The sequence below is a fragment of the Pleurodeles waltl genome, chromosome 3_1, assembly GCF_031143425.1.
Source record: "Pleurodeles waltl isolate 20211129_DDA chromosome 3_1, aPleWal1.hap1.20221129, whole genome shotgun sequence".
Lineage (NCBI taxonomy): Eukaryota > Metazoa > Chordata > Amphibia > Caudata > Salamandridae > Pleurodeles > Pleurodeles waltl.
The window spans coordinates 2000776134-2000803607 of NC_090440.1; the positions used below are offsets into that span (position 1 = coordinate 2000776134).

The following is a 27474-nucleotide window of genomic DNA, read 5'->3' on the forward strand; positions in this document are numbered from 1 at the left end:
TCCCTGGTGCGCCATCAAAACTAGCCAGGGGCGCCACACACAGTTTGGGAACCACTTAGCTATTTCCAGTTCAGACACAGTTTGGGAACCACTGGGGGATGTAGCATGAAAGACGGTGGAATCCAGTCTCCATTGCAATAGGTAAACACCAGTTCAGAACATAGGAGGACAGTCCATTATTTGAAATTGGTTGCCAGTTATTGCTCTTTTAACAGACCTGTGTCTCTTAATTGGTGGTACTGAAGTGCCCTCAATCACTGTGGGTAGTGAAAACCTATTCTATTGGCGTAGAGTTCGGCAACCACCACATTATTGGGTAGAGCCAGTCCAGCGCTGAGGCAGGGTCTTACTTGGCTCTACGTGTCAGAATATGATCAAAGACATCAAAGTGTGTAGCAAATCAATACTACAAAAAATGCCACATAAAAAATAATCTTCAAAATGAGATCTATACCATTATTGTCTCAAGGTGCAAGCAAGTCAATTGTCATGTGCTCAATATCTTTAGACGGTATTGTTATTATAAATTAAATGAAGCAGCATACCAGTCTGTTAGGCCAATGGTTCCCAACAGTTTGACTTCTGTGGACCCCCCCCCCCCATTTTATCATTACTGGAACCCAGGGACCCCCACTGAATCATTATTGGACCCCGGGCCCCCATACTGAGTCATTACTAAAAGCCAGGGACCAGGGTTTAAAGATTGTTGATGATTTTAACTGTAAAACAAAAAATACAGATATAAGCACTCCGTTAATCACATACATAAATAACACATTTTATTTAATTTGCAAACAAATACAATAAAGAAATGAAATGTTTTATTTTAATAGCAAGTTTGGAGCTTTTCTAAATTCAGCTGAAGCCACACATCGTCCATACTATATTCTGTTTGATGCACCTGCACTGCTCCCACAAATCAATCTGAGGATACTAACTTAATTTTTAGCCTCCAATTTCAAATTCTTTGACCTTTACAGTACATTTTAGAATTTTCAACTGTACATTTAGCTGCTTTATTTATATACACTTTATAAATCTACTAACATTAGTTTATTTTCTAAGCAGTCACAGACCCCCTAAGGAGGTTTTGCAGACCCCCAGGGGTCCCCAGAACACAGGTTGGGAACCACTGTGTTAGACAGTAGATGAGAGTTTTTTTGTACAATGCACATTTTGCACTGATTTAAATGTGCATTCAAGTGTGACTATAAAGGAAAAAGAAGGCCCAATAAAGCAACTGCCTAGGTTCACACAATTTGGTCAAGCAGGAAAGCAAAGATTGAACCCAGGTTCCCTGATTACACATTGTACAATTTAGCCTCTGGATGGGCATCTTTTCTCTCTCATAATGCTTTCTGTTACTTTGAGGAGCTAAATTAGCAATATATGTTAAACAAATATAGGTTTTACATGTTAATTTGGGCTAACTTTCTTCGAGATAGAAAAACACAGTTAAGGGAAGTCAGGTCATTGTATTTTTAATTGGTATATCCCTACTTCCCTAGACATAACATATAGACACATTTCAGAGGTTCAGCACCTTAGTAATAATGTCAGTTAGAATGTTAGTCAAACAAAACTTTTGGAGATCCTGCAGAATACATGCTTTGAGAGAGACAACAGTGAGGTGCAGAGCTCTGCTGCACACAGATGCCTACTCTGATGGGCTGATCGGGCTCCTTATGTTTTTGATTGCCTGTTAGGAGAGGTTGGCAGCGGTTGATGAGCTGACAAGGCTTAGCGTAGCAGACTGAAAACTCAGCAGCATAATCTCTCTCTCGGAACACTTTCACAGCACTTAATTCCATCTTCATGATCAGTCCATTTGAATCCCCATGGAGGCTATTAGAAATGCAGAAAGTCCTCGGGTGACGTGCTGCTGGCAGATGCCTCTTCTGCTGGATAGGTGGGTGTGGAGTTAAGGCGCAGCTCATTCTTGGCTGGAGAGTCCAGAAGTACCTTGTGCCGAGCCTGAAGCAGGCATCTGGCTCCGCCACCTCGATATTAGTGGCAGTTTGACTGATTGGGGAAATGCTTGTCATAGTTAGATAGACATGGTCTAGTCAGGCTTTCATTAGCTGGGGGTGACCTTTTAGAACGCATGCACCCAGACACAATATTTTTGAAAAACAATTTATTAATATATTTGAGCTCATAACCATTATTTCGAGTTTTACATTTTAATTCCAAATGTAGTGCTTCTGTATCATGGACATCATTATTTTAAATCACCAATCTAATTATTTTCTTTATTGTCAGCAATATCCAACATCTTAGTTTTATCTTCTCATTCATGATTACAAATATCTCCAATGCATATAATCATCTTGTTTGTGACATAATTTTACGTAATGCCTTCTGAGAAAATGTACATAAGGAGTGAACACAAGTTCAGCCATTTTTTTATGTGTTGACCTGTGCATATCTTTGCCTGCCTTGTCCTTGGAAAGTTTCAAATGGTTGCTAAACATAATAATACCCCTTTAATAATTTGTGCTTATCCTGAGATAGGATCCGCAGGCTGTTTCCATACAATTTGTAGTTAGCTATGCCCTGTGATTTAACCCCTTCGCTGCCAGGCCTTTTCCCCCTCCTGTGCCAGGCCTTTTTTTGCCTATTTGGGGCAGTTCGCGCTTAGGCCCTCATAACTTTTTGTCCACATAAGCTAACCAAGCCAAATTTACCTCCTTTTTTTCCAACATCCTAGGGATTCTAGAGGTACCCAGACTTTGTGGGTTCCCCTGAAGGAAGCCCAGAAATTAGCCAAAATACAGTGAAAAATTCGTTTTTTTCAAAAAAATTGAAAAAGTGTCTGCAGAAGAAGGCTTGTGGTTTTCCCCCTGAAAATGGCATCAACAAAGGGTTTGTGGTGCTAAACTCAGCAGCTTTCCAGCTTTCAGGAACAGGCAGACTTGAATCAGAAAACCCAATTTTTCAACACAATTTTGGCATTTTACTGGGACATACCCCATTTTTGCAATTTTTTGTGCTTTCAGCCTCCTTCCAGTCAGCGACAGAAATGGGCATGAAACCAATGCTGGATCCCAGAAACCTAAACATTTCTGAAAAGTAGACAACATTCTGAATTCAGCAAGGGGTCATTTGTGTAGATCTTACAAGGGTTTCCTACAGAAAATAACAACTGAAAAAGAAAAATATTGAAATTGAGGTAAAAAAACATCAATTTTTCTCTACGTTTTACTCTGTAACTTTTCCCTGCAATGTCAGATTATCGAAAGCAATATACTGTTACGTCTGCTGGACTCCTCTGGTTGCGGGATATATAGGGCTTGTAGGTTCATCAAGAGCCCGAGGAACCCAGAGCCAATAAATGAGCTGCACCCTGCAGTTCGTTTTCATTCTATACCGGGTATACAGCAATTCATTTGCTGAAATATAAATAGTAAAAAATAGCTATCAAGAAAACCTTTATTTTTCCAAAAAGGGCACAAGATAAGGTGTTGAGGAGCAGTGGTTATTTGCACATCTCTGAATTCCGGGGTGACCATACTAGCATGTGAATTACAGGGCATTTCTCAAATAGATGTCTTATTTACACACTCTCCTATATTTGGAAGGAAAAAATGTAGAGAAAGACAAGGGGCAATAACACTTGTTTCGCTAATCTATGTTCCCCCAAGTCTCCCGATAAAAATAATACCTCACTTGTGTGGGTAGGCCTAGCGCCCGCGACAGGAAACTCCCCAAAGCGCAACGTGGACACATCCAATTTTTTGAAAGAAAACAGGGGTGTTTTTTGCAAAGTGCCTACCTGTAGGTTTTGGCCTCTAGCTCAGCCGGCACCTAGGGAAACCTACCAAACCTGTGCATTTCTGAAAACTAGAGACCTAGGGGAATCCAAGATGGGGTGACTTGTGGGGCTCGGACCAGGTTCTGTTACCCAGAATCCTTTGCAAACCTCATAATTTGGCTAAAACAACACATGTTCCTCACATTTCTGTGGCAGAAAGTTCTGGAATCTGAGAGGAGCCACAAATTTCCTTCCACCCAGCGTTCCCCCAAGTCTCCCGATAAAAATTATACCTCACTTGTGTGGGTAGGACTAGCGCCCACGAAAGGAAATGGCCCAAAACACAACGTGGACACATCACATTTTGTCATAGAAAACAGTGCCTACCTGTGGATTTTGGCCTGTAGCTCAGCCGGCACCTGTGGAAACCTAGCAAAACAGCGCATTTTTTAAAACTAGAAACCCAGGGGAATCCAAGATGGGGTGACTTGCGGGGCTCTGACCAGGTTATGTTACCCAGAATCCTTTGCAAACATCAAAATTTGGCCAAAAAAACACTTTTTCCTCTCATTTCGGTGACAGAAAGTTCTGGAATCTGAGAGGAGCTACACATTTCCTTCCACCCAGCGTTCCCCTAAGTCTCTCGATAAAAATGGTACCTCACTTCTGTGGGTAGGCCTAGCGCCCACGAAAGGAAATGGCCCAAAACACAACGTGGACACAACATATTTTTTCACAGAAAACAGAGGTGTTTTTTGCAAAGTGCCTACCTGTGGAGTTTGGCCTCTAGCTCAGCTGGCCCCAAGGGGGGGGGCAGAAATGCCCTAAAATAAATTTGACCTCCCCCCCCTCCGGGAGCGACCCTTGCCTACGGGGTCGCTCCCCCTGCGTGACATTGGCGCCAAAAAACAAATCCCCGGTGCCTAGTGGTTTCTGCCCCCTTGGGGGCAGATTGACCTAAAATCGACCAATCTGCCCCCAAGGGGGGCAGAAATGGTCTAAATACAATTTGCCCCCACGGAGCGACCCTTGCCTGATGGGTCGCTCCCCATCTCTAAAAACACAAACAAAAAAAACAAAAACACAAAAAAAAAAAATTCCCCTGGCGCCTAGAGGTTTCTGCCCCCAGGCGGGGCAGAAATGGCCTAAAATAAATTTGCCCCCAAACCCCCTCCCCCCGGGAGCGACCCTTGCCTACGGGGTCGCTCCCCCTGCGTGACATTGGCGCCAAAAAACAAATCCCCGGTGCCTAGTGGTCTCTGCCCCCTTGGGGGCACATTGACTTAAAATCGGCCAATCTGCCCCCGGGGGGGCAGAAATGGCCTAAAATAAATTTGCCCCCCCAGGGAGCGACCCTTGCCTAAGGGGTCGCTCCCCTTGCGTGAAATTCACGCAAATAAAAAACTCCCTGGTGTCTAGTGGTTTCTGCCCCCCTTGGGGGCAGATTGGCCTCATCAAAATAGGCCAATTTGCCCCCAAGGGGGGCAGAAATGGCCTAATTATAATTTTCCCCCAAGGGGAGCGACCCTTGCCAAAGGGGTCGCTCCCCACCTAAAAAAAAAAAAAAGGTCAAAAAAAAGAAAATGATCCCTGGTGCCTAGAAGGCCTTCCCGAAAAAATGCCCCCCCTGGGAGCGACCCTTGCCCAAGGGGTCGCTCCCTTATGACAATTTCAGAAAAAAAAAAAAAATCCCTGGTGTCTAGTGGGGTTTCAAAAGCCGGATTGCAAGCAATCCGGCTTTTGAAACCCTGGGAGAGACTTCAAAGGGAAGGAAATACATTTCCTTCCCTTTGAAGCCCCTCCGGGCCTACCCCAGTGATTCAAAGAGAAATGCTTTGCATTTCTCTTTCAGTAAGCGCGATGGGTGAGCCCCCTGTGACAAATCAGCGCGCGCTGACGTCACAGGGAGGGTGGGGGGGGTTCGGGGGTGGAAGGGGAAGGTCTTCCCCTTTCATACCCGCCTTGGGGGGAGGGGGGTGTACGGGGGGGCGCGCTAGCACTCCCCCAAGTTCCCCTGTGCCTTGGACGAGGTGACCTCGTCCAAGGCACAGGAGAACTGTAGCCTTGGACGAGGTCACCTCGTCCAAGGCACAGAAGCGGTTAAATAATAAATAAATTTTTAAGCTCTTGCTTGCCTTAAATGTAGTATGATTAGCTTTGTTCTTTTTAATGCATATCTGGAAGGGAGTTTCCAATGGATTAGGGGTGGAGAGTGGAGTTTGCACACAGACTTGTTTATAATATTGTATGAATAGGAGAGGAGAATTGCACCTGGGGTTCATTCCTCTCAAGGACAAACTAGCTCCGTGCTGGTTTGTGCCTGCTCGAGTGCAATAAAGCGGTTTGCTTAACCTCCGACTAGTTGTACTCATTTGGGTTAGGTGGACAAGAGTGGTGTTTACCAAGGCATAAGAGTACGTCTGATTACACTTCATTCATGTTTGGAGTGGTCATTTTGTTTAATTCGTGCTCATCGCCTCGCTTCATATGATATGACTTAATTAAGTTGCATGCCATCTAGTCTGAATTACGTCTAATCTAACCATTCCTATAAATTGCCACATCGTAGTATGGGGTGTTTATTGCCCACCCTCATTTTCTTCTTTGACTCCAGTTGTCAGAGCCTTTTGACTTTATTTATACCTCTCTCAATAGTTGTTCTTCTATTTGTAGCTATTTCCCCTATTGGTTATGCACTATATGCATTGTATTATTTTGAGCTTAACCTTTGTCTTGAACCCCGTGCATTAACATTTACAGCGTCATTCAAAGACATCGATGACAAATTAGGGTGCCACATCATTTTTTCCTTGGTATGCTTTCCTGTTGTGTGTAATATCCTGATGTTCCTGTCAGCGTTGTGGGTGTTGCATTTCTGATCTACAGGCCTTGTATTTCTAGTACTTGACCAAGGCCTTCTACGGTTCCTTTAGGCCATCTGTTTTTTTCCCTAAGAATTTCTTTAAGTGGTTTCTTGACAGTTCTTTTTTTTCTATTTTTTTTTGTTTTTGTTTTCTATTTTTATTTTTGCGGTTATAGATAACAAAACTCAAAATTAACAATGATCTAGAGCCCGCCAACACAGCTGAAAGTCAGCAAATTATACCTTTTACAACTGGCGGCACAGCTCTTCTTTTTTTGCTCTTGACTTCCTGTTAGGTATTTCATGTCATCCCCAGTTTAGATTGTAAGGGGGCGATTTACAAGAGCAGTTTTGAATGTGGGAAATAGTACAACAGGTGAACGTTTTATGATGTAATCATTTTCGATGTTATGTATTCATTCATGACTTTGTGAATCGACCCCAAAACAACCCCTATTAGTAAACTTGCAAAAAAGGTGTCATTGTTTGTTTGTACTAATTCCTTTTCATCTTCATTGTAAGTCATTGTTTTCACTTTATCACTATCATTATTAGTATTAGTATTTATAACAATTGTTGTTGTCTCTTTACATCTTCCACCACCCCCTTTTTGCATCCTCTTACCTTGAATGACTCTGAGACTCGTGTGCAATTCAGAGTTTAAGTGCTTGATCTTAGGTGTTTATGCAGAACACTTCTCTGAAAATGGCAAGCCCTGCACAACTCTAGAGTAATTGTAGTGTGCTCCAATCTACTGAGCAACAAAGTACCACAATTGCCTGGCAAGGCCCTCTGAAACAGGAGGAGCTTATACTCTGAGGATCCAAGATGGCTGCCACGAATGCAAGTCTTGTGAGTCTACTTGTGTGCACTACATAATGCACACATCACAGCCGCACGCAAAGTGATGCCCTCATTCTGCAGGTACCACTGACCTCTCCAGTAAACTACTTAAGCACCTATGAAGTTCAGAGTAGTACTTCTCCATAGCCACCAGGCATACACAGGTGAACAGGGGAGAAAGATAATGACAGTTTCAGGGTCTTCTTAGCCTGTTGTAGTTTCTATGTTATGAATTGCCTTTGCTTTTGTCACTCGTCCATGAACTCAAAGGCTGCAGGTACCATTGGATTCAGTTGAGGAGTTGAACTATCCACATATGATAGCATTGGAGACAACAAAAATGTGGTAACTTGGTAGCAGAGTGTCTAACCAAAAAATTCTGTTGGAGATAAAGATATAGCTAGTGACATTAGTTACATGGGGTGACTTAACTGTACCTACGGCGATATTGTTCTAGGTACTATTTAAACTGTCCTTCTGAGGCTGGAAACCAGAAGATAGTGATTGTTGTATACCCAAAGAGCATTCCATAAACATGAAACATACTTTTTAACTCTGACTGAGATGATGGTATATGGTAACCTGTGAAGTTGAAAACCATCTTAGTGATGAATACCTTGGACATTTGAGTTGCAGAAGGAAGGATGAAAAGGGAGTCTCCTTGGAAAAGGTATGCACTGTGGTTACCTGATTGCCATGCTGAAGATCAACAATAAAGTCAGTCGAAAGTGTATGCCTTGGTTGAGAAAAATGGGTAAAGGCTGCAGAGGTCGAAAGGCTTTTCATTAATCAATATACCTAGGGCATAGACTGAAAAGGCTTTCAAATATTCTTTCACATCTTGATGAACAATTTGCCAGCAATAGGGTTGGAGGCCAAGGACTAAATTAGAATTGACACCTCGATGACCACAGATTGTGGTATCATGCACAGTTTTGGCTCCTCTTCCTGTAAGGGTCGTGTAGGAGTAAACAAGGCCTTATGCCAAAAGTAACAATCATAATGGTAAATTATGGACATCGAATTTTCAACTCTTCCTTGTCAAGGAAGCGCCTGTGTGCCTCATACTTTCTGAAGGAAAGAACACACTAAGGTCTAGGTAAAAGAAGTCTAGGTAGAAGAAAGAGGAAGTTCACCAACTTCTAGGTTTTTAATTGATTATGTATAATCAAAATATGTTAGTGCATCATTAACTGTATTCAGAGATACAGGAATGTAAAGGATACAGAAGTAGTCTGTAAAAAATAAATACGCTCACTGGCAACTATTTTGGCACTGCATGCTCTGTGGAAATTGTAAGTTCTGATGATCTGTACTACCTTCAAAAGTTTCCCTGGCTCCCAACAAGAGATGTCTCCATTTCATGCAGGCTTGTTTTATGGGTAAAAGTGCTTGATCTAAGACTTGAGGATCTCTGATCAGTGGATGTTAGAACATGGGCTATCACTGGAGGGTCAAGACCACTGTCAGGCTCAACTTGTAATAGAACCGCTCTGACTGCTCTTTTAGAAGCATTTGTTTCAACCATGGATTGTCTGGTGTAATCGGGATATCGGAGTACTGATACTTGAGTGAAAGGCTGACAGAAACAGCCCTAAATCTTCCATCCATCAGTTCTGCCCTCTGCTTGGAGGACACAGTAGTAAGGCACTATTAGTTGATGTACGTTTTCCGTAAACAGTGGTGTGCATATATAATTTCTTATTTCTGATCTGCACCCCGATGTCTAAATAGTCTCTACTCCTATGCTACTTTTATCATGGGTGAACTGGAGACTAAAAGCACTACTAGTCAATGTTAATATAAATAATTCGGTCTCACATTTTGGATCATTCCTGATCAGAAATAGGTAATCTATAAATTTGATGTATAGTACCACTTTATTAATCTTTTCCTGAATATTATCTCCTCTCTATGGCACATCCAGCTCCCACTTGTCCATAAATAAATTTGTTTAGTTGGAGCAAAATAGATGACCATCGCCGTATCCTGTTTTTGTTGCTCGTATGTGGTGGTGATGTTATTAGTTCTTAAGCCATGCTCCATGATTTACAGTAGAATGCTGGTATTATCCAAGAGTTTCAGTGATCTGTAACACAGAAGAAATGCACAAACTTCCAAAGCCCTGGTTCTGCTGTAACAGCATGTGTATAAAATACAACATCTAGCTTGACGAGCCAGTAGGACAGCTCCCATGGGATGTCCTCAGTCACTATTTATAATGTTGCTGGTCATCATCCTGCATTATGCTATGAGCTGTGCATGGAGTTGTGGGTGCACAGCAAACCTTAAGTAGTAACTGTCAAATATATTTAGGTTGTATATCATATTGATAAGGTTCCTTCAGCTGAAATTTTATATAGGAGCTTTCTGCTTTTTTTTCTCTCAAATATTGTACAGTTACAAAGCTCAGTATATCACCATAATGTTCTTTAACGCATATATTTTTGTTGTGTATTTGTTTCAATATATAGGATATACACAGATGTCCAGAACACAATATGATATATTTTACCTTTCAGTGGTTGGAAGGTCCATGACAAGTGATGCGTAGCGTTGAGTGGATTGTGATGTCCCTCCCGCCCTCAACAGTGGTTAGAAATAGTAGATTACATTTTGTGGCTCTGTGCCATGCCTTTTCCTTCAACAAATGGCATTAACTGCAATTAGAGAACCGTCTCACTAAACAGGCCTTGTGAGTTTAGATGCAGGTATTTTCTTTGAAAGTGATTATTATATGGAACCTTGGAGTCTGTGAAGCAGAATAGCAAGATGCAGCTCTACTATGAATACAAAAGTGTAAAGGTCACTTTCATCTTATTCTAAGTGTCTGAACATGTTTATCAGAACACTAGTTGCAAAATTTGATATTTTATTGCTCCATGTTATGCTTCATTTTCATAGGCATAAATATAAATTATATATACACATTTGCTTTGTAGTTGGGGTGCTCTTATCGAGGGTGTGGATGTGAGGTTCCAAACCCCATAGTTCGAATTCAATTCCTTGTTTATTTTGTGTACATTATGCACAAACAAACGGTTGAGATGCATTGTATCCTATTCCTGCCTTGGTCACTGGTTGTCATTAATCCTTCTTTTGTGCTATTAAGTAGTCGCTATAGTGTTTCACCCCCAAGTGTCTGTTCGGGATGCCTCTTTGTTATTGACAGCTGCTATATGTTCCAAAATATGTTTTTTAAAGCACATTTTGTACTTCTCACATATTTGTGGTTGCATTTGTATGCGGGATGTATCACATATTTGCTCATGGAGTTTGGTCCTGTGTTTTATCATTTTCATTTGACCTGCCCATGTTTCGTATTGCTGAACATTTTTACCTGTTTTACATGAATTGCAGTGATTGCATTTTTAAAAGCGCTTTGTGCTTTATCATTAATGTTTTGATTTATTTTTTATTTTATTTTGAAGAGGGCTGTGAACTAGTCTGCTCCGACTTCCCTGTGTGTGATTAATAGTGTTTGCACAATTAAATCTGAAATAGTCTCATCACTATTTATTAACCCTCAATATTTAATCAGGATTTTTTTGAGTCCAGATGCTTCTTCTGAATTTTATGTCGTAAATATTTTGTTATCGTTATTTTGTTTCTTTTTTTGCCACATGTATTGAGGAGTTCCGCTTTGATTTTCATCTCTTTATTAGGTGTTTCATGATTATCATTGTAGGCTACTGTTTGCTTTGTATTGCTGCATTATCTCTTGATTTCGTTTGTCAAATTCTGAATTTAAAGAACACTTTATTTTTATCCTGAAGAATTCTCCATTTAGGATGGTTCACGTAAGTTTTCCTGATGAATACTACCTTATTATTTGAGGTCGAGTTTCTGTCAAAAGTGTGTGTGTGTGTGTGTGTGTGTGTGTGTGTGTGTATATATATATGTGTATATATATATATAAATCATAGGGATGTTATAGTTAGGTTATTTTACCCATACAAAACCATAGAAATTCAGCAGTTATAGTAATACTCATGTTACGAAACTATGACTCATTACCTAAAGTCACTTAACTGCATGAGTTATGGTTTCTTCAGATAAGTATAACTATCACTGCAATATTTCTATGGCTTTGTATGAGTAAAATGTTAACCTAACTATAATGTCCCTGTAACCTTTGGTTAGTGAATTTGTATGTGTTAAAGTAATTTCAAATTACCGCACTGTAAGACAACCACTGCCATGCTTGACCTTCAGTCGTGTGTAGCGGGGTTTGGCCCTAGGGCCTGTTATGCAACCAACCCCCCTGCATGCATCTAACCCTTTGACAATGCGCAGCAGGTTTTGGTTTGGTAGTAGTTGTATTTATTTTTTGGATCCTTTGAGTTCATGCTGGGGGGCTGTGCTGAGCCCCACAGTGGATATACGAATCTGCGATTTTGCCGAAGAAAAAAAAATCAGGTAAATTTTTGCCCACCCTTCTTATTTCCAATGGTGTCAGGATATCTCTACCCTGACCTCTTACGTTTGTTTTGCAATGTTTTTTGTTCTCCCCTCACCCAATGCCAAAAAGAAAATGGCAGCCTCAAGTTACCGGTCAAGTTGCGGTCATCCAATAAGAGCCTTGCTTTCCCCACAAGTGGATCTGCAAAGGATCTGCGTTCCTAGATATCTATGTTTCCTTTTTTCCCTTTTAATAATTCCAAAACAACTGAACAGATTTACAGCAGATCAGAAAAAGAGATCTTTCTGGACCACGATCTTGCTTTCTTCCAAATTTGGTGTAATTCCTTTCACTGGTTTTTGCTGAAGTGGTATTCAAAATCCCTATGGGAAATTGCATGGGGAAAAACACAATTGGGACCCTCCCTTTTTCTCGGCCCCCGCTTGACAAATCACCATGAAACTTTCAAGACAGCAGCTGAAGTGAGTGGCAAACTATTGTTGAAAAATTTCATGAAGATTCGTCAAACAGTGTGAAGTTATTGGCAAAACAAAAAATCACTTATAATATAACTTTCCAGAAAAAAGCTCACCCACCTTCTTCCTCGAAAGCTTCAGGGTGATCCGCCATCAAGTGGGGGCTGAGAAAAAAGGAGGTTCCCAAAGCACAATTCGCCCATGCGATTTCGAGAGTGAAAATAAGACAACGGTGCCGAAAAAAAACAGCTTCACACAATTACACCAAATTGTGCTAAAAACTAGATCTTCACCCAGAAATTACACTGCTTGTGATTTGATGTAAATCTTTTCCATAGGTTTGGAGAAGTTTAGGTTAAAAAACATAGAGATTGGAAATCCAGCAGGTCTGGGAATTGGCAGAGTAGGCTGTTTCTCCCATTGGTCATTTCGCTTCTGTGGGACCGAAATCGATCATGCGGAATTCAGCTCTCTGATTGGCGGGGCGCAACATCGGAAGAAATGTTGTGGCTTCCATTACAGGACTCGGGGACTGACTTCCTGTGCCCTGATAATGTTTATATAATATTTTGTAAAGTGTCAGGGTGAGGGTACTGTGAGAAGTTGGCTTACTGGCTGAGGCGGTGAAAACCTCCTTAAGTAACCACCATAATCTTTATCAGGGTGAGACACAAGCAGAGTGCAAATTACCCTGTGCTCAAACTTCTGGTAGCTTGGCACAGAGCAGTCCGGTTTAACTTAGAGGCTAGAAAAATCCCACAGCAGTTTAGATATATAGAAGAAAAGTTAATAAATCAAGACCAAAACGACAAAAAATCGAATGAAACCGAGATATGCAATTTTAAACATTTAAGTGAAAATAGTGCCAAAAATCACAAAGTGCTATTCACCACTGTCTGGTTGTGCGAGACCGGGAGAAAGTCACAAGTTCAGGCTGACCTCGTGGAGTGCAGGTCGGATACAGGGACTAGGTTAGCCTCGCTGAAAAGTTACCTTCTTATTCCATCACAAAAAGTCCTGTTCGTGGTGGAGGAGGCCACGAGGAGCAGAGAAGCATTGTGGCCTGGTGTCACGAACAGTCGTCAATATAGCGCAAAAAGCTGGCCTGGCATCCTGGATTGTCCTTGCTGTAGTGTGAAGAACCTGTTGTTGTGTTGAGAGGACAGGCTTTGACCTTCATGATGGCCCTCCCCAGCGAGCAGTTGATGCTGTAGCTCAAAGAGTTGACAGAACTTTGTGTTGGAGGGCTGTGCGAGTGACAGGGTTTCGGGGCCAAAGGGCCTGTTTGAGGCTGCAAAAAATTTAAATTTCACACTGATGGTCTAGGACCTGAGGGGAACCCCTTAGGGGATCAGGGACTTTCTCCAGCTGGATATGGGTGGTAGTTCTGGTGGTTGTGAGCCTGTTATGCCCTGTGGCTCTGAACAGGAAGCCAGCAGACTAGCCCTTGGAGTCACTCTAGGAGACCTGGGTTCAGGTGCAGGTCCAATTCCTCTGACTCAGGCAGGAGGGCAGCAAGGCAGCAATCCAGCAGAGTGGCAGTCCTTTCAACAGTACAGCAGTCCTTCTTCCTGGCAGAGTCTCCACAGGTCCAGAAGTGTACTGAAGATTTGGTGACTGAGGTCCAGTATTTGTACCTGGGTCTTCCTCTGAATCGGTAGAAGCTTCTAGATGCTTCCCTTTGAAGTGTACAGGTTTGCTGCCTTCCCTGGCTTTAGACTAACTACAGGGGGTATGCAGTTCTTTATGTGGAGGCAGGACACAGCCTATTCAAGTGTTAGTAGGGCTGTGTCCAGCTCCACGCTTCCATCCTGCTAGTGATGGCCCATTGAGGCACACCTAAGCGCTCTATTGTGAGTGGCTGTCTATTAGGAATACACAAAGCCAAACTGTCACCCACACCTGTTAATGTGACCCAGTGCCAGGGTGCAGACACTAAATGGCTATGGCAGGAAAATGCCACTTTCTAAAAGTGGTATTTTCAAAATTGTAATAAATATCAGACTTTACTATGAGAGAGTGGTTTTCATTACAATTCCAAAGACACCAAACCTGCATTGGTTACTTGTTCCCATTTGTAAATTACCACTTACTAAATGTAATAAGGTAACTCCAATGAAACAAAAATATTGTGTGGACAGAATATCAAGGACCAAAATATCTAGGTCCAAAATATTGAGAAGGTAAGTACAAAAGGGTAAGTATAGGGTTACTATTCTTAACTCCACATCTCCTTGAAGATATATATTTATTTATATTCCCATCCACCCATCTCCGCCATCGAGAACGGGCTTGACACAGCTCGATTTCACAATGCGTGAGAGGTTTATTGTTAGGGTGTGACTCCTCATAGTGCATACAAATACATCTTAGTCACTGGTGACTCCTGCTCCAGATTTCTATGGTGTGGCCACAATGCTCAGCTGACGCTCGGACTGTTATTAAAGATTTGCAAGTCTTTATCGGCACACATGCAGTTGCGGCTTTCCACTCGGCCCTGCTTTTGCCTCAAGGGCATTCATGGATGCCATGGCTTCGTTAGGGGTCCAACTCCATTACTCGTCTCCATTTCATCCAGAGGGAAATGGTGTCGTGGAGCGGCGAAACTGAGATTTAAAGCAATCCTTAACAGCCAATACTAGGTACGGGTCGTAGTTGGCTTAATCAGCTGTATGGAGTCCAGAGAGCACTTAATAATCTGCCTGGAAGGTCCCTGGTTGTTCGTACTTCATATGAGTGCCAGTTTGGAACTCTAATATATGTTTCAGATCTGAATGGTCCTGGCGTGGAGGTGGCAGAAACACCTTTTGACATAAATGAACGTGTCACTGTCTTGCAGGAATTACAACAGTTCCGTAATGACAGCGCTTCTGCCAGTGCTGCCTCCTTAGGAATTAAAGATTTACTAATAACATCTACTGGCTGGATTCCAAAGATTGGGGATCTGATACTTGAAAATGTTGCTGTGAAAAAGGAGTTTGGTCCTTCCTATCGTGCACAGGTTGCAGTCCTGAGAATACACGGTACTAGAACTGTCATTCTACCCCCGCTGCCTGGCTCTAAAGAAAACCCGCTTTCTTTTTTGACAATGTCCGGTTACACCATGTGGCCGATCCTGCACAGTTTACCAAGAGGAACAACCAGTAGTACCCAAATCCCTCTCAGTACTGGTCAAGATGTCCCTCTACAAGTTTTAAAGAGCAACACTGACACCTCTCCGAGCTTAGGGGAGGGTGGAAAATGACCTTTCATTAGTTCTACTCGTATCTTTTACAACAAGTAACACAGAAAATATTGAACAATCATTCTCAAATTCTACACAAACGGATGGCATTGTCTATTACGAACCGCCACGGGAGACTTCTGGCAGTTCTTCTCTTCAGAATACGGCTCCAGTTTTTGCACAAACTGCTTCTGGATACTTTGCCGACATTACTGACACCTTCTCTGACTCCTCGGCCTCTTCTGCATCTGAACTGTCAAAAACACGTAAGCTGATAATTTGGCTTAAAAGAAACTACTTTATTTTCTCATGGAACTATCTGTGGCTTTCCTTGACTTATATTGGCTTTCCTCGTTTGGATTGGCTTTGTTATTACTTTACTTTTCTTTCTACTAATACATGGTGTAGGAAAGTACCATCTTGCCTGACATGTCAACCCCATTTTCACTAAATGTATGTATGTATGTTTTAGCCCCTGTGTCACTGGGATCCTGCTAGGCAGGACCCCAGTGCTCATAGTATATGCCCTGTATGTGTTCCCTGTGTGGTGCCTAAATGTATCACTGAGGCTCTGCTAACCAGAACCTCAGTGTTTATGCTCTTTCTGCTTTCTAAATTTGTCACTGCAGGCTAGTGACTCAATTTAACAATTCTCATTGGCATACTGGTACACCCATATAATTCCCTTGTATATGGTACTTAGATACCCAGGGTATTGGGGTTCCAGGAGATCCCTATGGGCTGCAGCTTTTCTTTTTCCACCCATAGGGAGCTCAGACAATTCTTACACAGGCCTGCCACTGCAGCCTGAGTGAAATAACGTCCACGTTATTTCACAGCCATTTTTCACTGCACGTAAGTAACTTATAAGTCACCTATATGTCTAACCTTCACCTGGTGAAGGTCTGGTGCCAAGTTACTTAGTGTGTGGGCACCCTGGCACTAGCCAAGGTGCCCCCACATCGTTCTGTGCAAATTCCCCAGACTTTGTGAGTGCGGGGACACCATTACACGCGTGCACTTTACATAGGTCACTACCTATGTATAGCGTCACAATGGTAACTCCGAACATGGCCATGTAACATGTCTAAGATCATGGAATTGTCCCCCCAATACCATTCTGGTATAGGGAGGACAATTCCATGATCCCCCGGGTCTCTAGCACAGAACCCGGGTTCTGCCAAACTGCCTTTCCAGGGTTTCCACTGCAGCTGCTGCTGCTGCCAACCCCTCAGACAGGATTCTGCCCTCCTGGGGTCCAGACATCCCTGGCCCAGGAAGGCAGAACAAAGGATTTCGTTTGAGAGAGGGTGTTACACCCTCTCCCTTTGGAAATAGGTGTGAACGCCTGGGGAGGAGTAGCCTCCCCCAGCCTCTGGAAATGCTTTGACGGGCACAGATGGTGCCCATCTCTGCATAAGCCAGTCTACACCGGTTCAGGGATTCCCCCAGCCCTTCTCTGGCGCGAAACTGGACAAAGGAAAGGAAAGGAAAGGGGAGTGACCACTCCCCTGACCAGTACCTCCCAGGGGAGGTGCCCAGAGCACCTCCAGTGTGTCCCAGACCTATGCCATCTTGGAAACAGAGGTGTTGGGGGCACACTGGACTGCTCTGAGTGGCCAGTGCCAGCAGGTGACGTCAGAGACCCCCTCTGATAGGCTCTTACCTCTCTTGGTAGCCAATTCTCCTTTCTTGGTAGCCAAACCTCCTTTTCTGGCTATTTAGGTTCTCTCCTCTGGGGAATTCTTCAGATAACAAATGCAAGAGCTCACCAGAGTTCCTCTGCACTTCCCTCTTCGACCTCTGCCAAGGATAGGCTGCTGACTGCTCTAGGACGCCTGCAAAACCGCAACAAAGTAGCAAGACGACTACCAGCAACATTGTAGCGCCTCATCCTGCCGGCTTTCTCAACTGTTTCCTGGTGGTGCATGCTCTGGGGATCACCTGCCTTCACCCTGCACTGGAAGCCAAGAAGAAATCTCCAGTGGGTCGACGGAATCTTCCCCCTGCTAACGCAGGCACCAAAAGACTGCATCACCGGTCCTCTGGGTCCCCTCTCATCCTGACGAGCGTGGTCCCTGGAACACAGGAACTCTATCCAAGTGACTCCCACAGTCCAGTGATCCTTCAGTCCAAGTTTGGTGGCGGTAAGTCCTTGCCTCCCCACGCTAGACTGCAAACCTGTGTACTGCATGATTTGCAGCTGCTCTGGCTCCTGTGCACTCTTCCAGGATTTCCTTTGTGCACAGCCTAGCATGGGCCCCCAGCACTCCGTCCTGCGGTGCTCAACCCTCTGAGTTGGCCTCCGACGTCGTGGGATTCTCCTTTGTGACTCTGAGCCAGCTCCGGTTCACAAATCTTCTAAGTGTCTGTTCGGGTACTTCTGCCGGTGCTGCCTGTTTCTGTGGGGGCTCTCTGATTTGCTGAGTGCCCCCTCTGTCTCCTCCTCCAAGGGGCGACATCCTGGTCCTTCCTGGTCCACAGCAGCACCCAAAAACCTCTACCACGACCCTTGCCGCTAGCAAGGCTTGTTTGCGGTATTTCTGCGTGGGAACACTTCTGCAACCTTCAGCATGCCGTGGGACATCTTCCATCCAAAGGAGAAATTCATAGCTCTCTTCTTTATTGCAGAATCCTAAGCTTCTTCCATCCGGAGGCAGCTTCCTTGCACCTTCATCCGGGGTTTCCTGGGCTCCTGCCCCCCCGGACACTACCGCGACTCTTGGACTTGGTCCCCTTGCCTTGCAGGTCCTCAGGTCACGGAATCCATCATCAGTGCTTTGCTGGTGTTTGTGGTTCTTGCAGAATCCCCCTATCACGACAATTGTGTCCTTTTGGGGTAGTAGGTGTACTTTACTCCTACTTTTCAGGGTCTTGGGGTGGGGTATCTTAGACACCCTGACTGTTTTCTGACAGTCCCAGCGACCCTCTACAAGCTCCCATAGGTCTGGGGTCCATTCGTGATTCACATTCAACTTTTGGATTATATGGTTTGTGTTGCCCCTAGACCTCTGTTCACCTATTGCATCCTATTGTAATTCTACATTGTTTGCATTACTTTTCTTTCTCTTACTTACCTGTTTTGGGGTTGTGTACATATAACTTGTGTATATTACTTACCTTCTTACTGAGGGTGCTCACTGAGATACTTGTGGCATATTGTCATAAAGATAAAGTACCTTTATTTTTAGTAACTCTGAGTATTGTGTTTTCTTATGATATTGTGCATATGATATAAGTGGTATAGTAGGAGCTTTGCATGTCTCCTAGTTCAGCCTAAGCTGCTTTGCCATAGCTACCTTCTATCAGCCTAAACTGCTAGAAACACCTCTATTCTACTAATAAGGGATAACTGGACCTGGCACAGGGTGTAAGTACCACAGGGTACCCACTATTAGCGAGGCCAGCCTCATACATTACTGACACCTTCTCTGACTCATCGGCCTCTTCTGCATCTGAACTGTCAAAAACACGTAAGCTGATAATTTGGCTTAAAAGTAACTACTTTATTTTCCCATGGAACTATCTGTGGCTTTCCTTGACTCATATTGGCTTTCCTCGTTTGGATTGGATTTGTTATTACTTTTCTTTCTACTAATACATGGTCATTACCTTCCTGAATAATCAACAGTTGAACTGGTGGATGAGGTCCTGAAACCCCATTTCTCTTCTCGCAAGGTCCGCAGAGACTTGTCTTTCGTGAACATTTCCGAGATACCAATTCCCAATGGGATTGTGTGGGATAAAGTCACATTTGATATATACGGCCCGACTGAGGTAATTCAAATACCATATGTGTCTAAACTTTCTATGAATGATGTAATAATACCCGGAGTTGTTTCTGATGACTGGGAAGTGAAACAGTTGATTCTATGATGACTGAGATACAGTATTTGACTGTATTTGAAAGTGAGGATGTTTAAGAATCCAAAGAGAATTATGGAGACATGTTCTGTTATAATTATTATGGACACCATTTCATTCACAAAGCAAGTACCCCAAAGACTATTTTTTATTACACACAATGGGAACAGTTCTCGACTCCACCACAAGGGAGTTCTAAAACATATTCTGAAAAATGAGCATACTTTTCTGGGCACAATGTTAAAAATGGTGAGTCATATTATTTCAAATTGCCATTGATGGAAAATGTACATATATTATTGACAGATATAACATTCGTTTATTCGGATTCCTCCGTTTCCTGGTTGGCAATAGAAGGCTATGAATATTGGTTGAAGTCGATTGACTTTAAAAAGTATGTGGGGAACAAAAAATTGGCAAATAAGGGGAAAGGAAGCTTTATATAGAGCATGTCTGATACCTGTTCAAATGATATTTTTAAATGAAACTGTACAACAGACAAGTTGTTTGGGCACCCAGTATTCTTGCCCCTGCAAAATGTTACAAATTGCAAAAGTTTATCAATGCTACAGAACATCAGCTCGATGAATGGGTCCAAAATGACATATTTAATGCCTCACTTTCACGCCCTGGTGGGTGGTTATTGTGGCCAATAAATACTAATGGGTGTCATAAATGCTTTGTAAACTCCACAGGGGGTTTTAGAACAAGTAGGCCTGACCCTAGCTATATGCCAGCTGAACACGCGGGTATAGTGACAACATGCAATGTAGGGAAACTATGCCAGCAATGGTTGAAGAGTTCCTTACTAGATGCTGTTAAAGAACTCCTCAGTCTCCTGTCTTATAATACTGACTTACGGTTTTTCCTGTTGGACCCCAGAAAACAACGCAGAAAGCGCTTCTTATATGCAGTTATAATGAAATTTGGAAGCTTTCTCAACAAGAAGCTGCTGCCTGGTTACGGCAAATAGACCAGGGACATTTACAGCAAGCATTAGCTGTTATAGATAATGGAATTAATACCCTGTCTGACCGAATATACACCTTAAACATAGTTTTCTCTGCAATAGACATAGTACAGAGCAACATGTCTTCTTTACACCATGGACAGAGTATACTAAGATCCATTATGCAGTTAGGTTGAACACTACAAACACTGAAAGCAGGTCACATTCCCTGGCAGCCCTTTAGCGCGAGGGACATATTTTCTACATTTAATGTAACGCGACAACAAAAACTATTGGCTAAGAAGGAAGCCACTTATGTCATGTTAAGTATTGGAAAAGTTGCCTTTTACTGTGGCTGAAATACCATCTGCTGAGTGGTTAATACATGGGGTCATCAATCTGCCTATTTCAACACTTCAATTCACATCCTGCTTAAAATACATTCCAGTGGGCAGATATGAAAGGCTAGGAGATAGTTACATACATGTGGTGTGGGAGCTACCCTTTTCGTACAAATGTCTCAGTGGCATGAAATAGGCCTTTCTTAGTGGTAGTGAATGCAAGACTTCTGTCAGCCATTCAATGGTTTGTAAACAGCTATCCTTTCACGGGTGTGCAACGATTCGGCAGCAAACTTGGCTTGTTATCTGAAGGGAGTCCCAGTCTCCTTGATTAGGCCTGTGTTTCAGGTGCTCTCGAATGGCAGCTATGTGCTTCTTAATAGTGAGAGCTGTTGGGGGATGTGAGCCGGAATAGTTTGTCGTTTCGGTCTCCAAAATTGTTACATGCTGCGGGAATGTACTTTTTCCTCCAACATAACAAAGGGAAGTAGCTGAGATTTGTCTCCATATCGCTACTTCAAATGTGAATTTTGACAAGTTTAGAAGGCTGAAGGCTTTATTGTTTCAAAAACATGTGGCACTTACATCTGCACGCAAGACCCATGCGCTTCAGGTTGCGAGGTCATCCACAGAGATACAGTCCCTCTTGAGTACTAACTTTCCGAGACACTTTGGTGAACTCGTAGGTCGGATATTTAATGCGTCCAGTACTACTGGAATCGCACATTTCTTTAAGGCTATTGGTTCTGGTATCGTTCACACCTTCTCCTCTATATTTGCCTTAATACCTTCAACCATACACCAATATTCTCCAGTATTTTCGGGGGATTTCTGATAACTTTGGTCATAATACGTGCCTTTTTGCTGTTGCTACATTTTTCTAAGCAATGGCTGTTCCTTTACAACAAGGAGGACTGAAAGCGCTTCTACCAGCGCAGCTGTGTCGTGAATGCATGATGCAGTACTTTGGAGCGCCACTCCTGGAGCTATTGGAGTGTGACTGGTCTCTGTCATTCAGACCGGTTTTGAATTGTGTGCAGCCCGTGCTTCGGTGTCTCTAGTGCCCTTTTGAATGTGCACTGAAAGTTTTTGTCTTTCTACGCAGTGCTTGCTTTCATTGGACGGACGCTGATCTGTTGATGTTCTCGCTGAAGGCTTATTACCAGACATGCGCGTTGAGGGTGCGTTAGCTATGGGAAGCCGTTTATGAGTTACCCTTTGTGTCTCATGCAGTTCCAAACTCACTGTTGGGCACACCACAGAATGCTGCTGCCTCGGCTGGAGCTCAGGCTTTAGAACATGAATGCTCCTTGGTTTTCCTTGGCGATGAACTTCCTACTTTACCACCTGCCGAACTGGAAGATTTCCTATCTTCAATTATCCCGATTTCAGTTGGCAACTTTAAAAATGACTTTTGAAATTTGGCTTTTCTTGACGCCACAATTAACATTTTAAATTGTCCTTTTAATACATGCTCAAGTGTCTTCTAACTTGTCATTATTGACATTTCCATATATATAGGCTTTAGGATACATTTTATTAGCTTTTATATATTCAAATAGGCTTTGAACCACCTTTGACCCGGCAAGGGGAGGGTGTCGTGTAGCCATTTTAGTTATAATTTTGTACGCGGCATTTTAGCGTATTAGGCCTGCCATTGTGCACTTTAACCTAGATATATTTTATTCGCCCTTGTTTTATTATTTTAGCATTATCTACATTTGTGGTCTTGTTTTATTTTCTCTTTCTAGCTGTTCTTCGTCTAGGTCAGCACTGCATTCTTAAACAAGACATTTCTCTCACTCAAGGCTGCAGTAAGATAGGTTGCTGGCAAAAGTGGTACACTTTTTCTCCAATGTTCACAGAAACATACACACTCTTACGTGGGGAGCTTTTCTTGGAACATCAGCTGTTTTATTTTAAAACCACTACTTTGCCCCATGTACATTAGAGGGAGATTCTAGCCAGATGACCACAACTGTACGCTGATTGCTTTGCTACAGCTGCTTCTGTAGACCACAGGCCTCTTGCTCAGGCATGACGGATGATGTCTTCCCCGGGGGAACCTGAAAGGCAGAATTAGAGCTTAACATGCTGTGGTCTAACATAGCTTAGGTAGGAACTAGCTCTATAAACCTTAGTGACAGTATGGTATCGTTATTCTTGTGTTTTACTCTCCTTGTCACAATTTTAATCTTATTGTGCTTCATCGTCCTAGTTATTGCAATGTATGTTTTATTATCTAAGATGCAGCTACTTCAATAAAACCTTATTGAACTATACTCTGAGTGACCATGATTCCCCTCAGGAGTCATGTATGTCATGTGCCTTTTTGCCCCATTCATCCTTGCTCTTGGGTGGAGATGAGGCACTGCTAGTTAGCCGGAACAAACCTGGATTAGGCAGACAGGTGCACAGGGTGCGGGATCAGATTCAGTCCCCCGCAGTACAGGTGATTCTGCCGCCCTAGTAGTCTCATTAGGATAACGAGACCCTACATGACAACCTCTGCTGAAATCTATACATCTATAGGTCGCGATAATCTAGGGCCAGACCAAATGAACCACAGTTTAAAGGTAATCCCAAACAAGAACCAGAGTCTTCTAAAAAAAAAAACAAAAAAAAAAAACGCCAGGCTAAAAAAGAAATAATATAGAAAAAAATAAATCACAGGGAGAATCTCTGCAGCCAGCGAGCTCTTAAAAATGTTATAATTTACATAACCGTGATACTTTGAAAAAACATGACAGGTATTAGTACCCTGATACACGTCCTTCTCATTCCTTTCATCTGACAAGTGGGCTGAGAGAGCGGGGCGGTCAGAGCTCAGACAAGAAAAGTATGTGAAACCAAAAAAGGACTTGGAGCGTTCATCTGACATCTGCAGAAAAAAGGAAGAGAAACTTCCAAAACCTAAATGTAAAAAGAGGGTGGTTGTGGGGATTTTGACAAAATATGCCACACATACTGAGAACATTACTTCAGAACAGGACGTGGGCTGTGACTCCGCTAGACAGTGCGGCAGAGGTCACAATACTTCGCCAGAATCTTCAAGAGTTTCTGGATGCAAATGCAACTAATGACTACATTGAAGTCGAAACCCAAGATCACCCCTCCTTACTGAGTGCATAAATTGAATATACAGATCGAGGGGAACATAAAACACACAATTACAGTAATTTTCTGGGAAACCCTAACATTTAGTTATGACATTGTCTTGACTGAAAAGGATTGGCCTTCACAGTTTGTTAGAATGCATTCTCATGGAGGAGACTTAATATCACTGTGTTTCTCAGTCCTAGTTCCTGAAGAAGTAAAACAAGCATTTGCTGCAGAACGCCCTGCACTATAGTGCAACCATGTGGGCTGGGATAAGGTCTATCCTTATCATGTAATATTAATAAGGTCCAGCCTGCAAGTGCAACCACATTACCCAATAAAACATGAGGCAAAAGCTCCTGTGAGGGAAATTCCCTCAACTTGAGTACCAGAGAGTAACTGAACCATGTGTATCTTTTATGAACAACCCTTTCTTCCTAGTAGTAGCTAAGCCGGATCATTCCTATGGAGTAGTCTTAGATTATAGACATTTAACCAGCCACACTCACATTTGCAATACAAAACTCACATAGTACGGCTTTAATGCACAAAAATGTCTGTACAAAATGCAAAACAACCCTGGACATTTCCAGCAGGTTTTTCTGCCAAAATGTAGCTCATGAAAGCAGGGATCTAACTGCTTTTTCTGCACTCAGCTCTCAGCATTGTTTTCACAGACATGCATTTTACATCCACAGAGAAAATTCTGACTGCAGTCCAGATGTCATCAAGGAAAGACCACTGGCTGAAAGGAAACGCATCTTTGTTGTTACACCCGTCTCAACCTTAGAGGCTGTCACAAAAGTCAGTATTGTGAATGTGAAAGCCTTACATCCCAAGTGAATACAATGGGCCACTTCCTTGACTGCCACTGATCCAGATTATGTTTTTGACCCAACACTACAAACTGAAGAATTTCTCCAGTATAAACATGAATACCCCATGCCCCCTAACATTTTGTGTCTTGCTCAGTATAAATATATATATTGATAGTTCAGCTCAGCCTGCTATAGGCACTAAACATCAGTGCTCCGTGGCTTGCCCAGCTGTTTGTGGAGTAAGGAGGGATGGAGAATTCCACCCTCAACAAACCTTTACGCAGTCCCTAGGGGATTGCACTGCACAACTAGCTGAACTCCGAGCTTTAATTCTGGCGCTGGGCCCACAGATCCCAAATTCCCCATTTGTACTGCTATGTCCAGTCTTTTAATGAAAACGTACATTACTGGTGCCTAAATGAATTCAGAGACTCTGAAGGAAATATTATCAAGCATAAAATGCTTTGTGGAAAAGTGGCAGAATTCAAAGATAGTCTGCCACAGGCTCGTGTAATCCATACATTGAGTCATCAACGTGTTGGAGTACACGTTGTAGGGAATTCACTGGCTGATGAAGTAGCCAAATCTGCAGTAAAGACTGCTACGATAGCTGTGACTACTCGTTCCCATAAGAGGGTGGATGAAGAAACAATGACTGCTGTTAATGCTTCAAGCAGCGGCACTCCATTATCAAATGCATATCCAGCAAAATATTCCTTCCATTTCGGTGCCCAAAACATTCCTTATGCAATCATTCCAGGGGTGATCTGGTGATTTCCCCAACCAAGATGGCAGGCTAGAATTCACCATAGCTGCATATGAGGGAGTGGCATCTGCCCGTGCTGGTGCGGCGGACACCGTTTCTGTGCTACAAAAACACTATTGGTGGCATGGTCTGTACAGACAAAGCAGTATGCACTTAGCTATGACATTTGGCAACAAATGAAAGGTTTCGCCGCCGAGAGCCCACAGCAGACACTCAAACAGACCGCTGCATTGCGTATATCTAGATCATTGCAGCCCACCAAAATTCAGATGGTCCATTTAAATATATTCTACTTGCTGTAGATTTTTGCTTCAGATTCATCTGGGTGTAGGCACAGCGATCAGCTGACACTCGTATTGTTATTAAAGATTTGCAAGTCTTTATCTGGACATATGGAGGAGCTGCATTCCACTTGGACCAGGGCCCTGCCTTTGCCTCTAAAGCATACAGGGACACCATGGGAACCCTAGGTGTGGCTGTGCATTATTCTTCCCCACATCATCCCTGGGTTAATTTGATAGTGGAGAGGAAGAAATAAGATTGGAAGCAATCCTTAACAGCTAGAGTATTAGGTTCAGGTCGCAGTTGGATCCCCTACCATTATTGAGTACAGAGAGCATTCAGCAATCTGCCTAGAAGATCTTTGGGTGGCGGTACCCCATATGAAGTCCTGTTTGGAATCTAGATGCATGTCCCAGACCTTGATGGTCCTGACGCAGTGGTGGCAGACGCACCTTTTGACAGCAATGAACGTATCACTGTCTTGCAGGAACTCCAAGACTTCTGAGATGAGTGTTCCATCACACATGCTGCCACTGAAGGAGTGAAGGTACAACCAAAACCTACCAGCTGGATTCCAAAAGTTGGGGGTCTAGTTCGAGAAAAGATTGTGGTGAAGAAAGAATTTGGCCCATAATACCGTACACTGGTGCCAGTCCATGGAATTCAAGGTATCAGAACAGTGATTTTGCCACTGCTTGCTGGTTGTAAAGACAAACGCTTCGTCTCCATTAATCAGGTAAAGTTGCACTATGTGGCCGATTGTGCACAGTAGGCCTCGAGAACTCCTCAGTAGTTCTTTATCCCCTCACACTTGTATACAGGAAATACCTCTTCAAGCATTGAACAACACCAATATTGTTTCTCCTAGGTTGGGGGGGGGGGACGAGCTTTTGTTGATTGCAGTTACCGGTGCAAATACAAGAAATACACCTGACATAAGTCTACAGTTCTCTAGGACTTCACAAAATGATATAATTAACCGTCTTTGGAGGTGTCTACCAGTTCTCTTTCACCTGTTGTGGCTCCTGTTTTTTAAACAGACTGATTCTGGGTACTTTGTCAACTGTTAAATTTTCTTCTGACTCTTGTACCACTTCACTTTATGATGTATGCACATTTCTTCATTGACTGAAACACAATTATCTGACTCGTCCATGGTCCTATTTGTAGATTATACTTGCTTTGTTTTCATTTTTCTTGTGTATTGGATTTGAGACCATTTTCTTTCTTCTTATAAATGCGTATTATCTTCCAGAACTCTCCACTGTGGAACTGGTAACTCAGGTTTTGAAATATCATTTTCCTTCTCATAAAGTGCAAAGAGACCTGTCCCTAGTGAACATTTTATGTTACGGTTCCTGATGGGATTTTTTGGGATAAGGTCCTTTCTGATATTTTTGGTCCAACAGAAACTATTCAAATTCTATACGTTTTTAAAGCTGCGATGGACAATGTTATTACACCTGGTGTTATGTCGGATGATTGGGATGTAAAGACAGTTTCTTTAATGCTTTCTGAGCTTGATTATTATACTGTGTTTGAGAATGAGGATATGTACATGTGCTCAGCCAATTGTGGTGAAATGTTTTGGTACCATCACTATGCATACCGTTACCTACATAGAGCTAGTATTCCATGTACAGTTTTCAACTATACACAATGCGAACATTGCCCTATGCCACCAGTGGGTAGCTCAAGAACATATTTAGACGAATTTCCATATTTATCTGGACATGATACATACATCTTGCATCTTATTATTTTAAAATCACTCCTTCAAAGTCAAGGAAAGAC

The 27474-nt window shown here is 42.7% G+C and overlaps 1 protein-coding gene across 5 annotated transcripts in view; it reads left to right on the plus strand.

The window, feature by feature from the left end:
* Positions 1 to 27474, plus strand: part of BRIP1 (BRCA1 interacting DNA helicase 1) — a 967251-nt gene that overhangs the window by 25843 nt on the left and 913934 nt on the right. Inside the window, exon 2 of one of the 5 annotated variants that reach the window (XM_069226444.1) lies at positions 19193 to 19338. The exons of 3 other annotated variants lie outside the window; for them this stretch is intronic. The gene's annotated coding sequence lies outside the window, so the exon portion shown is untranslated. Of the gene's footprint in view, positions 1 to 19192; positions 19339 to 26259; positions 26417 to 27474 lie in introns of those variants that run through there. One more of the 5 variants, XM_069226445.1, reaches the window with a different exon arrangement.